This window comes from Pseudopipra pipra, chromosome 3 (genome assembly GCF_036250125.1).
Source record: "Pseudopipra pipra isolate bDixPip1 chromosome 3, bDixPip1.hap1, whole genome shotgun sequence".
NCBI lineage: Eukaryota > Metazoa > Chordata > Aves > Passeriformes > Pipridae > Pseudopipra > Pseudopipra pipra.
Genome location: NC_087551.1, coordinates 43,142,918 through 43,155,992, shown reverse-complemented (window position 1 = coordinate 43,155,992; position 13,075 = coordinate 43,142,918).

The following is a 13,075-nucleotide window of genomic DNA, read 5'->3' as shown; positions in this document are numbered from 1 at the left end:
CCACTAAGGGCTCACTCATCACTTGAAAGCAGGCTGGAAATCAGTATATGGATCTCTGGTTCTGATGTGAGTATAGGAGATCATTGCTGTGTCACCACAGTAAATATTGTGATCGATTAATCTCCACAGGCTGAGAGGTTATGTGTGAGTGAATTCTCACATTCTGGCTCCTGTCCAAGTGTCTCCTAAGGGTGCAGAACTGGAATGATAACCTTTTGGAAACATACACTTTAAAGAGTACTTGGGTGCTTTGGAGATTGTCCACACTTTAACAACAGGAGTTGCAGTAAGAAGGCAACTTGAAATTGAGCATTTTTAGGCATAAAACTAGGTGGCAGAATTGAAAATGTATCAGAAGATTCATATTTAAAACATTAATACCAGGTATTATAACCTTTTTAGAAAGGCTTGAATAGACAAAAGAAAATGGGAAAAGAAGCATCCTGTATTTAACAAAATGTAATTCACCATGTCAATAAGCCAATAAGCTTAAATTATAAGAGATAAAGCAAAAGTGGAGCTATATGGTGACTCTTGATAGATCATTAGTTTGAACAGGTGATGAAAAAATTAGTTTTGTAAATACCTATCTGTAACACATGAACATATGGGACAATCTAATTGCAACAGAACGAAGTTGTCAGGACAGTGATTCTAAAACAGCCTTTGCATTTTTAAGTGGAAGTTTCCTGACTCAGATAGTAACTAATTTAACAGGGGGGAATTTTTTTCTAGAGCTCCTCTTGACAGATAGAGGAGAACTGGGAACTAGAGAGATTGTTTAGACAAAAGCAACAGTGATTTAGTTGCCCTAGTTTTATACAAACAACATGAAGTACAAAAAAAAAGAATATGGATATTTGATACTTTAAAGAGAACATTTCTCAACATTGACAATGGTTATGAGCCCAGCTGACTTGGAGAAAGAATTGAAACAGAAAATTGTTAAAAATAATCAGGAACCACTTGAGGATATTGGCTCCAGGAACTACAGTAAACAGAGAAGGCTCTACTGCTTAAAAACCCCAATGTTACAGAAGTGAAGTGAAAGCAGATAAAGATAGACTTGTACATAAACTATCTACATATAAATTAAAGGCTAGAAGTGGCAAAAAAATTATTAAGGACGAAAACCAAGTCTATCACAGTTGAGGGTATTGGGAAGAAACAAAGACAACATTTCAAACTCACATTTAAAAGATGGGACCCTCAAACTAGAGAAGAAATAACTCCGTAAAAGACTTTAACAGTGAGCTATGTAACCAGCTGAATGTCTGTTCCCGTTGCAGGACCATGGAAAGAGCAGTAAAGGAGGCTTTTAGACCTCTTAGGGTATGAGGGCGAAAGTGCTACATATTTGGTACTGTTTCCACTTCTGATGTCCTTATTTCAGAGAGACAGATAAACTGAAGTGACTTCACAAAAACTGTGAGTAGTTAGGAATTTGGGAAACATATCTGAATGTGAAGGACTGAGTTATTTAACTATTTAAGCTAATCATTTAGGCAGAAGGGAGGTGACAATTGATTTTACTGTTTCATCAGCAGTTACAGATATCTGCAATAGGAAAAGCCAGAGTGACAATCATGACACTGTAGATCTAATCTTCAGTCCAGTGTCTTCAATATGAACCTGTGGTGTAAATGCAAACGGTGTTAACTGAGGTAGAGTTTCTTTACTGTAGGTTTTTCAATCAAACCTGGACATTTTTTCCAAGGCCTGAGAGAGAGTTCACTACTGTCAGCAAGGCACTGAACTGCATTTTAGGAGATACAGATGGAACTTTACATATGGGAGTGAGTCACAAACAGCACACTCCTTCAATTTTAATGTGATAGTGTAAGAACCACTGTTTTTCAAACTGGACTTCAAGGTCTTTTAGGCAGATCCCATCTTTGAATACATGCAATACAATACTACAGTTCAAGGAGATCCTGGGTTTCACTGAGCTCTCTCAAGGCTACTGGAATGAATGTAAGTAGAAGCAGCACAACAAACCATCCTTCCATTTACGCACACACACCACTACAGAGGTGGGAAAAACCACCTCTTCTGCAGTTCCAGCAGTCATTGCACAAGCTTAGGAGTGTGACTTCTGAGGAAGCCAGTTTTCTACAAATGTCTTGCATAGCATAAAAGCAGACAGGTAACAGTGCCCTCTGCTTCAGGAGGTTCCATGCTAAGTGGCAATCAAACTCCTTTTTCCCCATGGATATGTACACACACGAGCACACACTGAACATTTTCACCAAGTTCAGCAGAGAGATGGAAATGCAGTCAAAATCCATTATGTTTTGTCAGCATGCTGTCTGCTTTGTAATGGTTTTACTCAGCTTACACCATAGTAGCACAGACTGCCCTTTACAGCAGAGGGATGTTGGGCTGGGAACGGCTGCTGGAGCCAGACAGCCCCATGGTTAAAGTTCAGCACTAGTATAGCATAGAAAGGATGGGGCTGAGGGCAGGCCAGCTGCTGCACAATCCCAAGCACAAGCTGTTTATTAGGGTGAGTGTAAAGCACTCCAGAAGGGCAAGACTCAGTGTTCTTCTTCCTTTTGATCCTATTATCATATGACAACATGATTAAAGCCAGAGTAAAGGCAAGGCCCTCTTGGAAGAAGCACAGGGGTGTCAAACCACTAATGGAAACTGTCAGGGAGGAGACGGAAAGTTTAAAGAAAACATGGCCCTCTCTCCCCCCAGGGCAGGGAGTGAGGGGGATCCCAGTGCCAGCAGAGGCTGCATACAAAGGCAGAGCAATAAAAACAAGAACACAGGATAGAATTTAGAAAAGTAAATGTGGTGTCAACTCCTCCTTTGTCATCTCTGTGTCCTGGGAAACCAGATGACAGCAAAGATTGGCTGCATGGCCCTTCTGGACACTTCTCTTGCACACAGTTCTTATTTCATTGGGACCGAAACTCCTTTTAGTCTCCTTTTTAAGCCTTCAAGCTCACACCTCAACCTAAGATCCTCTGCCTCTCTGCATAGAAGAATGGTCATGCACAAGAATGCCTGATTAAGCAGGACATTGGGCACTAGACTCCAATTCCAGGACAGTGAGGAGGTCAATCCAGACCACTTAGAAACATGTTTCTCCCTGCACCAACTGGTTTGGAGCCACTCAGTGTGTGGCAGGTGATACCCTGGGATACAGGGCTCCAAGTGCAATGCCTCTCACCACATGGCATGGGGATGCACTGATAGGACAGTGCAGGATGTGGAGTTTCAAGCTACAGTCACTGTACTGTTACAAAGTGAGACCAGGACAGGCACACCTTACATCCTTTCTCCTTCCCCACATCAATCCTGTCATGGAGGTACCTACTTCCCATGCTCCCTCTCCCCCCCTATGCGTGCCTATGCACACCCTTGATCACTAACTAGCAATGCTTCATCCCCTCCAGCACCAAGTGCAAGGCCATGCAACACTAGACTTCATCCAAAGGCAGGTGTGATGAATATGGGATGCTGGTCCCAGGTCCTTGCTGTGCATGGGGAAGATGGGCTGAAGGTCATCGCTCAGCACACACAGGCAGCAGGATGGGAGGAGAGGGCACTGGCTGGTCAGTGCTGATAAAACACTTAAAATCCCAAGACCAGTGAGCTTAGAGTGTTAGGAGAAGCATTAGAGGGGAAACAGTACCATAAAAAATGTGTAAATTAATTACTTAGGAAGGGAGAGTGCCCATCCTTCTCTCTTTCTGTGTAATGTCTCTATAATGCCTCTCTCCTTTTTCATCTCCCATTCCCTCTGCTTCCTTTCTTTGGTTCCCCAACACTTCATTTCCTCCCTTTCCTTTCATGTTCAAATCCCTTTCCTCTATCTCCCCAACCTCTTTCCCCTTTCTGTCCCACCTTCAGTTTCATCCTTTGTCTAAAACACTAGATAGATTTTGTAACTTTCTGATGTTGCTGTAATTGTTAACCCTGAGGCTGCAAAGACATGGATAAGTTGTTTTTCCTGGCTATGGATTCAGACAATTGAAGTATAGAAAGTCACTGGGTGTTATAGGGAAAAGACCAATGCAGTGTAGTGGAATTTCAGCTGTGTTCCTGTTGCCTAAGGCCTCAAGGGAGCCGGCTCTCTCTGCAACACAGCTACCAGGACTATACCCAAGAGATCAGCTCTCAGATTCCTTCGCTGATCACAATGAGCTGAACACATCTGAGTTCAGGAGGGTTCAGACACTGAAGTGCCGCCTTCTTGGGAGCTGGATGTGCACTTCTGTGACTGTGAAGAGTTGACCTTGGAATGCCTGCATTCCCATTCCTTGTCTTAGCTTTTATATCTGAGCTGACATCATATGGTCTGGAATATCCCTTTGGTCAGTTTGGGTCAGCTCAGGTCCCCTCCCAGGATCTTGCCCTCAACTGAGGAAGGAATGTTACAGTGCTGATGCTGTGCTCAGCAATAGCCAAAGCACCGGTGTGTTATCAACACCCTTCTAGTTACCGATGTAAAGCACAGCACTGTGAGGGCTACTGTGGGGAAATGAACTCCAGCTCAGCCAGACCCAATACATTGACAAACACAGCAGTGCTATAAACCAGTGTTTCTTTCTATGAATTAAACAACCAGTTAGTGAAGTATGTTATAATAACCTTGAACAACCTTGAAGTGCTGCAGTAGCAGCAGCAGCAGTGGCATGGGGAAAAAAAAAAACCACAACAGTGGAAAGCTGTCAAAAATTGAACATTTTTAACATAAGATATTAAATCAGTATTTATTTTAACAAGTTTAATAGATTCTCCGCCATTAGCTCCCAAGAGTTCTATTTCAGCTGAGCCCTCTGAAGATGCCTAGAACATCTGGATACTCATATCCCTTTTATTTCCCACTGGAGTCTTAAAAACTCAATTTTGTTGTAGGAAATACAGTCTATTTTGTTGAAATGCCAAGGCAGGACTTTCTCCGTCCAGTACTCATGGAATATTTACTTCAATTTTTCTTCTGTCTGTTGCGCTTTCCAAAACTTGGGTAGTTGAGAATGCTAGCAGTGTTTCAGATACATGGAAAACATTTGCCACAAGAGGAAACACCACTGGGGTGTGGAATGGCTGTGGAGACAGAGATATTGGGAAGCCTGAGAGTGTACAAGCAGAGAGGCAGGTGGTCACTCAGGATGAAATAACTTTGTAGTGGAGTACTCCATGAACTAGGAGCATCATTCAGGATGGATCCTCTTCACAGGAAGAAGAGGACTACACTGTCCCCTTTGCCAGGAGGGGAAGGGAGAGGAGGGGAGGGGAGGGGAGGGACAGATATGTCTGTCAACTTTTTATCTCTTTGGATGGAAAACCTGCTGCAGCTACAGAAAAAGCAGTCTGCACCCACTGTCTTTCATTTCCCAGGACTTGCAGGTGTGCAGCTCCAGTGAACCTTGCTGAAGATCTTGTTCAGGCTTCTTATGCCATTGAAGGAAGAACAGATTTTCCATTCAGCAACCAACTTTACAATAAAGCTGTCAGATCTGCCTGTCAGATTCATACAAGAGTTCCTTGAATTCATATGCCAAATAGATATAAATATAAATGTATTAAGGAGACATATTTCATTTTGAAAAGGCTTCATAACAAAAGAAATGCAGTGCTAGGAAAACAGGTATTTCAGGAAAATCTGGTTCCAGAGTCACATGCTGTTGTAATCAACAATATGTTTCAGATTGAACATCCTGTAAGCAGTAAAGCACTTGTAAATGTGCATATCTCATTTTTTGGTGTTGCTTTCTTTGATAAGATGCTGCAAGCAGGAGATTTTAGTTTCTAATACACAAGCCATGTAGTTCTGGCACAGAAATCTGGCGCTGTGACAGAGCATAACAAATGTTAGTGCCTCACTAATACCTTTTCTGCGGTGGTGTTTCTATGATTTTCTAAATTCATCTTCAAAGGGAACTTGGCATCTGGGACACCTCTAATGTGGTATAACATAACCACTGATAGCTAGTGAAAGCCTCCATTGAAAGCGTGACACTTCAGGTTGCTCCAGCATGTTCCTCAGTAATATGGGGAAGGCTGTGGTGACTTGATGACACAACGGCGGGAGCAGTGGCCGATTGCATAAAGCTTGGGGAGCAAATTTGGCTTTGCTTGGCAATCTGCTTGCAGCTCCTCAGGCACACAGCTCTGTGCACTTGGAGTGAGGAATCAGTGCAGGGGCATTAGGGTAACCCTTCACACACTACTTGCAGGATTAGAGGAGAGATATGATGACAGCTAGAGCTGGGATGGATATTTTTAGCAAGCTATATAGTCAACATGTTTTACTTCTATTCCTACTCACGAAGTGTTTGTAAGGATTCTTTGGCTTTTATGATTGTATCTGTTACCAAAGTCATTGAGTCATCGCTCAGAGCTCATTCTGGTCAATACGTGACTGGAAACTATAGTCTGAGCATGTACAAGCTGTTTGTTTGTTGCAACTGCTGGGGAGGTTGCTTACCACAGCTACATTATATTGTTCCCAAACTAGATGACTTTAGCAACTGTACAGCGGGGTACACGTGGGTCAAAGACAGGAGGGGAAGAACAAGCAGTGAGACTAAGAGGAATTAGCCATGCAGATCCTAAAAAACTAAGCAATCAACTTAGAGTCTGATCTGAAATTAACCTTCGGTCTTCACATTCCTGCTGGGAGTTTCTGCTTGTGCAGTCTCAGCTCCAAAATGTTCTGCCTCATCTTGCATGACCCCACCAACTGCCTCCCTATGTCCTCACCAGGCAGTCTGTGTCACACCTTGGCAAGGGAGCCCCAAGATACAGACTGGCTTCTCTCTCCTCTGATGATGAGTGAAGACTCCAAGCCCAGCATCAGCCCACTCACTGCTTCAAGTGAGCAGGGACCCAATGTTGCCCTAAACCATTGTTCCTCATGCCCACAGTTAGCAAGCTTTTCCTAACCTACATGTCTCTTAATGCACAATAAATCAATATCTCTCCTCTATTAACCTTACATATCTGAGGGCTGCTATTATGATCTCCCTTCAAACTAGGCATTTCTAAACCTATTCCTTTTCCTTCAGCCTGTCCTCATAAGCCGTATTTGCTTGCCTTTATCAGTCCTGCTGCTCTCCTAAGGACTTCTACTTTGGTTAGGTATTTTTTTTAAAAGCACAGTTTTATCATCTTTCTCATTTTCTTCTTCAAAAACCAGTTCCCTCCTCCCATGACCCAGATCACAGCAACCAGTGCACAAGGCACTAATGGAAAGAGAGGAGAGGTTACAACCTGCTACAATAAATCTGCCCTAAATACACTGTATGTATAAAATTGTGTTTATTGGATGTTTTGTTTTCCAGGATTTTCTATGCCCCTAAGCAACTTCTCATTTATTCCTATGTGTAATAAATATAACTCGAAATAATTGTTAATACAGAGATGTAAAACACTGAAAGTCAATTAGCAGAACCTACACATCTAAAGTCTGGCTTTTAAAAGGTGTCTTTTCTTTTTAATAAACATGCTTGCATTTTTGCATCTCTGATTGTTGTGGACAACTGGCATTGAATGCATAGGTCTAATGTATAAATAACTTTAGTATATAATCCCAATTTCTTTATTCTGGGTTTGCCCCCTGCAAAAAAAGCCTTGATACAAAAATCATAAAATACCAATTATTGCAAAATTCTACTTAAAAAAAAAAAAAGCAGAAACTGGCTCTTGGTCATTCTTTTTGTTTTCATTCTTCCCTCTGCCCTCCTCTTGAACTTTACATGACTTCTTTTCCCCTCCACTTTTGTCAGTGATGGGAAATTTCTAATCCAACATACAGGATTCGTCCCTATTTGAAAAAGAAAAGGAAACACATTTGTACTGAGATACACTGAGGGGCATTTGTTAAAGCCAAGGCAGAGTGGCAAAGTTCATCTCCCAGCAGCAAGACTAGTGGCAAGAGGTAACTGCATTTGCCCCTTTTCTCCCAGTGGCTCATTATGGCTGAGCAGGTCAGACCTGTCAAACATCGCCACATTCGGCGGTGCTAGGAAAAAAAAGAAGAAAGAAATAACACCCTGTACTTGGATGCAAGGGCTGTGCATCCCTTGTGCTTTGTCTGGTGCAACCCTTTCATAGAAGCACAGACATTGTGAAATGGGGTCAGGAAGGTAGCAAGCCAGCTGCCTGACATCCTTTCAACTGACTCCCGTGACCGAGGAAAAAGCAGTGACTTCAAGAACCTTGCAAATACAAGACAAGCGCCTCTCCGGAGGAAATCCCAATCACAAGCCTGATTTTGGTCTTGCTGCAGCTTGGGGTTTAGGGGCTTGTTTGTTTCAGTGTCACCTTGCAGCTTCAGTAGACCTGCTGCTGTTTTCATGGCAGGATGGAGGAGAGTAAACCCAAGCCCTCTCCCCTCCTTCAGAGCCAGCAATCCTGACCCTCAGCTGGTATTCATCAGCCCAGTGCCACTGATCCGGCAGCACAGCACAGCACAGCACATGGCCTCCCCCCAGCTGGCTGTCTGGGCCAAAACTTGCCTAGAGCCCAGCAGCTTTCAGCCCAGGGTAACTCCACCAAAGCTGGGGGGAGCTTTATGCTGGTCGAACAAAGAACAGAGACAGGCTCGGCAGGCCTTAATGAGCTGATGCTGATCATGTAACTGTCTTATTGAATTTGCATTTCATTAGGAGACTTCATTTGAACCACAGCTGTGAATATTTGAGGGCCTGATTGTGTCTATGGATACTAATTTGTTCAAAGAAGACAAGGAGGATACTGAGCTGCAACCCTGACCCTTTTCGCATAGATCAGACAAGATAGATCCTCCTTAAAAGTTATGTCAGAGCTGTACCAATAATATGCCTTATATCCTGGTTGCTATTGAGCTGCCTAAATGTCCTTTCCTGAAACTCATCCCTCCAGGAGATGGGGAGGTAAGCTGGACCCCAGCACCCTACTTGAGCCTTTGCCTGATGAAATTTCATTTTCATGTACTGTATCTTAGTGAAGCTGCTGAAACCCATGGGATGGAAACATACCATCAAGGGAAAACATCCCACCTCAAGAAGGAAATGCCATCATTCAAATACTGACTTCTTATTTGAGGCTTCACGATTATCCCTGTAGCCATGTAAATCAGATTACCATACCATAATGTTCCACAGGAATCCTACATCACTTAATGATGGAAAGACTGCAGCCAGCAGGAATGAAACAGTTAAAAGCCAAGACTTGTGATAAGCAGATGGCAATTATTGCCTCTTACTGGTAAAACCTGTTTGTATTAAAAATATCTCAATGTTTCCATTGGAACCTACCAATTAAGAGATTAAACTGTGTTTCATTCACACACAAGTGAGTGTGAGCTCACACATACACGTGGCACTTCCAGCTCCAAATTCCACCTAGAGGCTGGCTGAAAATGTACCCACTAGTTGTCTTCTGTTTTGTGTCTGTTTATTGAGTGGGAATTCATTAGGTTTGGTTTTGGGTTATTTTATGAGCTGTCAGGAGTAAGAAATTTTCACCTTATTATCAGGAGAAACAGGAAGCTGCTGGCAAACACAGCTATTTTTCAGAGAATTATCTAACTGGGGAGTGGACCTTTAGTGATGAAGTTACTTGAAGCCCAGCCAGGCCTGAAAGGTGGATGGTACGTCGCCAAGATTTAATTCTCAAGATAGCCTAAGCGACATGATCTGACTGGGAATTGCCCTAAGTAAACATGCTAATAGGATGGAAAAAGTTAGCCCCTTTACCTTCTTAGCCAAGCAGCCGTTTCCCCTCTGCTGAGGGGAGTGACTGTTGGCAGTAGAGGCTTTCCTGCGTGTAACTGGTCAGTTTTTGCCACAGTTCCAGGAGCCTTTTTCTATTATAAGGGAAGCCAAATTTCCTTCACGGATGCTGCTGTACTCCAAGTGTTGCCTCTGTCACTCAGGGGCTGTAAGGGGATCGGGACAACTCCCCAGAGGACTTCAATGTTTATAAACTAATAAAGGATCTGATGCTGCCAGTCTGGAAGCCAGATGTAGCTGCTGCTGAAATAAGAGGGTTTTCTGTCCCTTCTCACTTTTTATGCCTTGACATCCAGAAGGGTTCAGGAAAGGACCTGGTCCACACTTCTTACACTGCCATTTGTGACCATTTCATAGGAAGGAGTAATGGTATGTCCACATAAATTACAAGCTGTGATTATAAACAGGCCTTGTACAAAGAAATTATGCCCCTTGCATTGTCATCAAGAACAGGGTAGTTACTCAGGTGAGGGTTGCTACCTAGCAAAGGAAAAGAGTTGGCTTCAACTAGCTCAGCTGACCAAGTGTCACAGCTGTAAACATCTGGAGATCCTGAGTCTGAAAGCTCTTGCATAATGCACTTTCCTAGGATACTTCCAGTCCTATCTGGTACTGCAGAAATCAGTGATGGTGCAAGGACAGAGTTTGATTTAGCTTCTCAGTGCTTCCATCTCTGCTTCCCCAGCTGAAATCAGAAAGTGCAGAGACCTACTTAAACAAGCAAAAAAACCCACCAAAATATAAAAAACAAACACACAACAACCCACAGCCCCCCCAGAAAAACCTCACAGAAAACCAAAAAGAAACCCATTTCAATGCTCCTAAAAAGTTCAGTTTAAGACTGATCAGGGACTTGGCAGAAGTTTGGGAATAGCTTTTGCTTTGTTTGAACCAATCCCAAAATTCACCACATAGAAAAACTCATCTTCTAATAAGTGTTATTTTCTGGTGCCTGCACATGCTCTGAGACGTAAGGATGGGGAGGGGGGAGAAGAGGTGTCTCAGTGTGTTTTCCAGCCATCCTGCTGCTGCTCACAGGGGATATTCAGCTTTCTCAGTTTGCTGTTTGCAGGAAGGGGCTGGAAGTCATCCAGAAGACCCTTGCAGAGCTCTCCTGAGATCTTCCAGAACAACCAGGCCTTTGTGGAGGCGACATCGGTGCCGTTCTCCACTGGGATCTGCAGGGGAGGCTAAAGTAGCACGACTGGCCGAAGAGGTGCACCGGCCTGGAAAGTTCCCAGATCCCTCATGGCAGCCCAACCAACAAAATAAATAAATAAACGATGCCGCACACTCGCCCCCTGACCTTTCCTTCCCCAGGTCTGGTCAGAAAGATGTCACCTCTGCTCAGGCCTGCTGCCACCAGAGGCTTGCAGAGCAGAGCAAGCAAGCATTCCCCTCTCCACCAGTGCCACTCACTTTGCTCCTCTATCTTTGCAATCCACCCCGGTACCTGCCAATGCCCACTCCTGGAGCCTGCATTGTAGCCAGACAGCCATGCTCATCCTCAGGGGTGAGGGAGGCTGCAGTCCCCTGGGCATTTGTGGAGGAAACCCTGGATTTTTGGAGGAACAGAGGTGCTTCCTCAGCTTCCAGAGAAGAGGACAGGTGGGAGGGCCACACCTGAGGGATACCATTGCTCTGCACGGCACCAGGCCTGCCCTGCACAGACCCCCTCCGCTGCTCCACCATACAAAGCCCCCTGAACTCCCCAGGGCTTCCCTGCAGCCCCTCAGACTAGATAGCCATCAGTCCTCAAGGGAATTTTTAACCCCTCCTCTGTCATGTTTACAGTCACTTGTTCATCTCTGTGCAAACATGTTTTTCCTTCAGCGTGGTGGAAGGGTTTTGTCTAGTGTTTCTGTTTTCATTTTCCTCCCCTCTTGCCCCTTCCGAGGCAGTAAGGTGCACAAACAAGCTGCCCATATATAGGTAGCCAAGTGCAGAATGCGAGCAGTCTTTAAATAATAAAATAAAATTTTAAAAAAAAAATTAAAAGAAGGGGAAAGAAAACCCACCCCGTGCTACCGGGGGCCCCGTTGGTTAAAGGCTACGGCGCAGTCACTCTGAAGTGAGGGTTTAATGAAGTAGCCTGTGAGAGAATGGAGGGGATGGTCCCCGCTGCACAGATGGCTCTTTGTCACCGCTGACACCTGCCATCTGCTTGTTTGTCTAAATGATGTCGGAGGGGCATCGTGAGCCTCCAATCTGCTGCGCCGCCTCCACCAGCTCGGGGTGACCCCCTGACCCGTGTGTCAGACGGGTCCGGAGAGTTTGTTCTTTCCGCTCAGTGGGCCCGTCCCCGGCCGCGCTGCCGCCTCTTCCCCGCCGGCAGCCCCGCAGCTGCCCCCGGCCGCGCTGCCGCTCGCCCCCCACGCCCGCCCCACCGCCCGCCAGCCCCTAAATCTCCTCTTCTTCATGCATATGAAAGGGGGAGGACATGGAGAGATTAACCTCCCAGGGCATGAAAGGGGTACAAAAGTTTACATCGCCGGGCAGCCATTTAGACCTTTCGGGGATGCAATTCGCACTCCTGGGCTTTTTACCATCGTCTCCACGAGATGCTCAGACTCTTTCTGAGGTAATTAAGGGGCCAAATTACCCCAGATGTAACACCGCTGATATCAGGAGAGGCAATTAAGATATTTAGAGAATACCGCTTTGTTCTTTTTCTCCGCCATGAAGACAGACTGGTACCTTAACATCAGCTATAACGTTTGGAGGTCTCCAAAGACCTCTGGTTTAAAGGCAGGAGGCAGGACCTATTTCCTGACAGCAGTCACCAGCAGAATTTTGAGGTCACATCCTGAAAAAAAAGAATATATATAACTGCAAATGCATCTAGGTAGCATTTTTTCCCAACGTATCACTGAAGAAAAAGAGTATCTTAACGCGTGAAAAGGGGCTTCTCAGTGTACGAAAACTGATTGACAGCTGCGGAGGGGGTCATAGCTTTCAGATAAACTTGTTGGAGCAATAAGTGTGTCCAAGAACCTAACGTTGAATTTAAAAACAATCGTTAAAGTCTAAAACAGCCTAAAAAATCTTGACTGGTTGAGAACCCGCTCCCCCCTTTTTTTTTTTCACTCTAAGCCCACAGAAACAGTACACTTTTGATATGACCTCAGGTCATTTGTGTCACCTCAAAATACTCAGGGTGAGTGCCTAAAAGGGACCTCTTACCAAGCAGAACCAACAAGCCCATGTCTAGGCCGCCTCAGAAGAGACTGAAGCTTGCTGTTCATAGCACTACATAAATTGCACTTGATGTTATCAGTGATGTCAGTGTACATGGAAGGTGTATAATGGATATTAATTATGACTGTTATCACTTATGACTT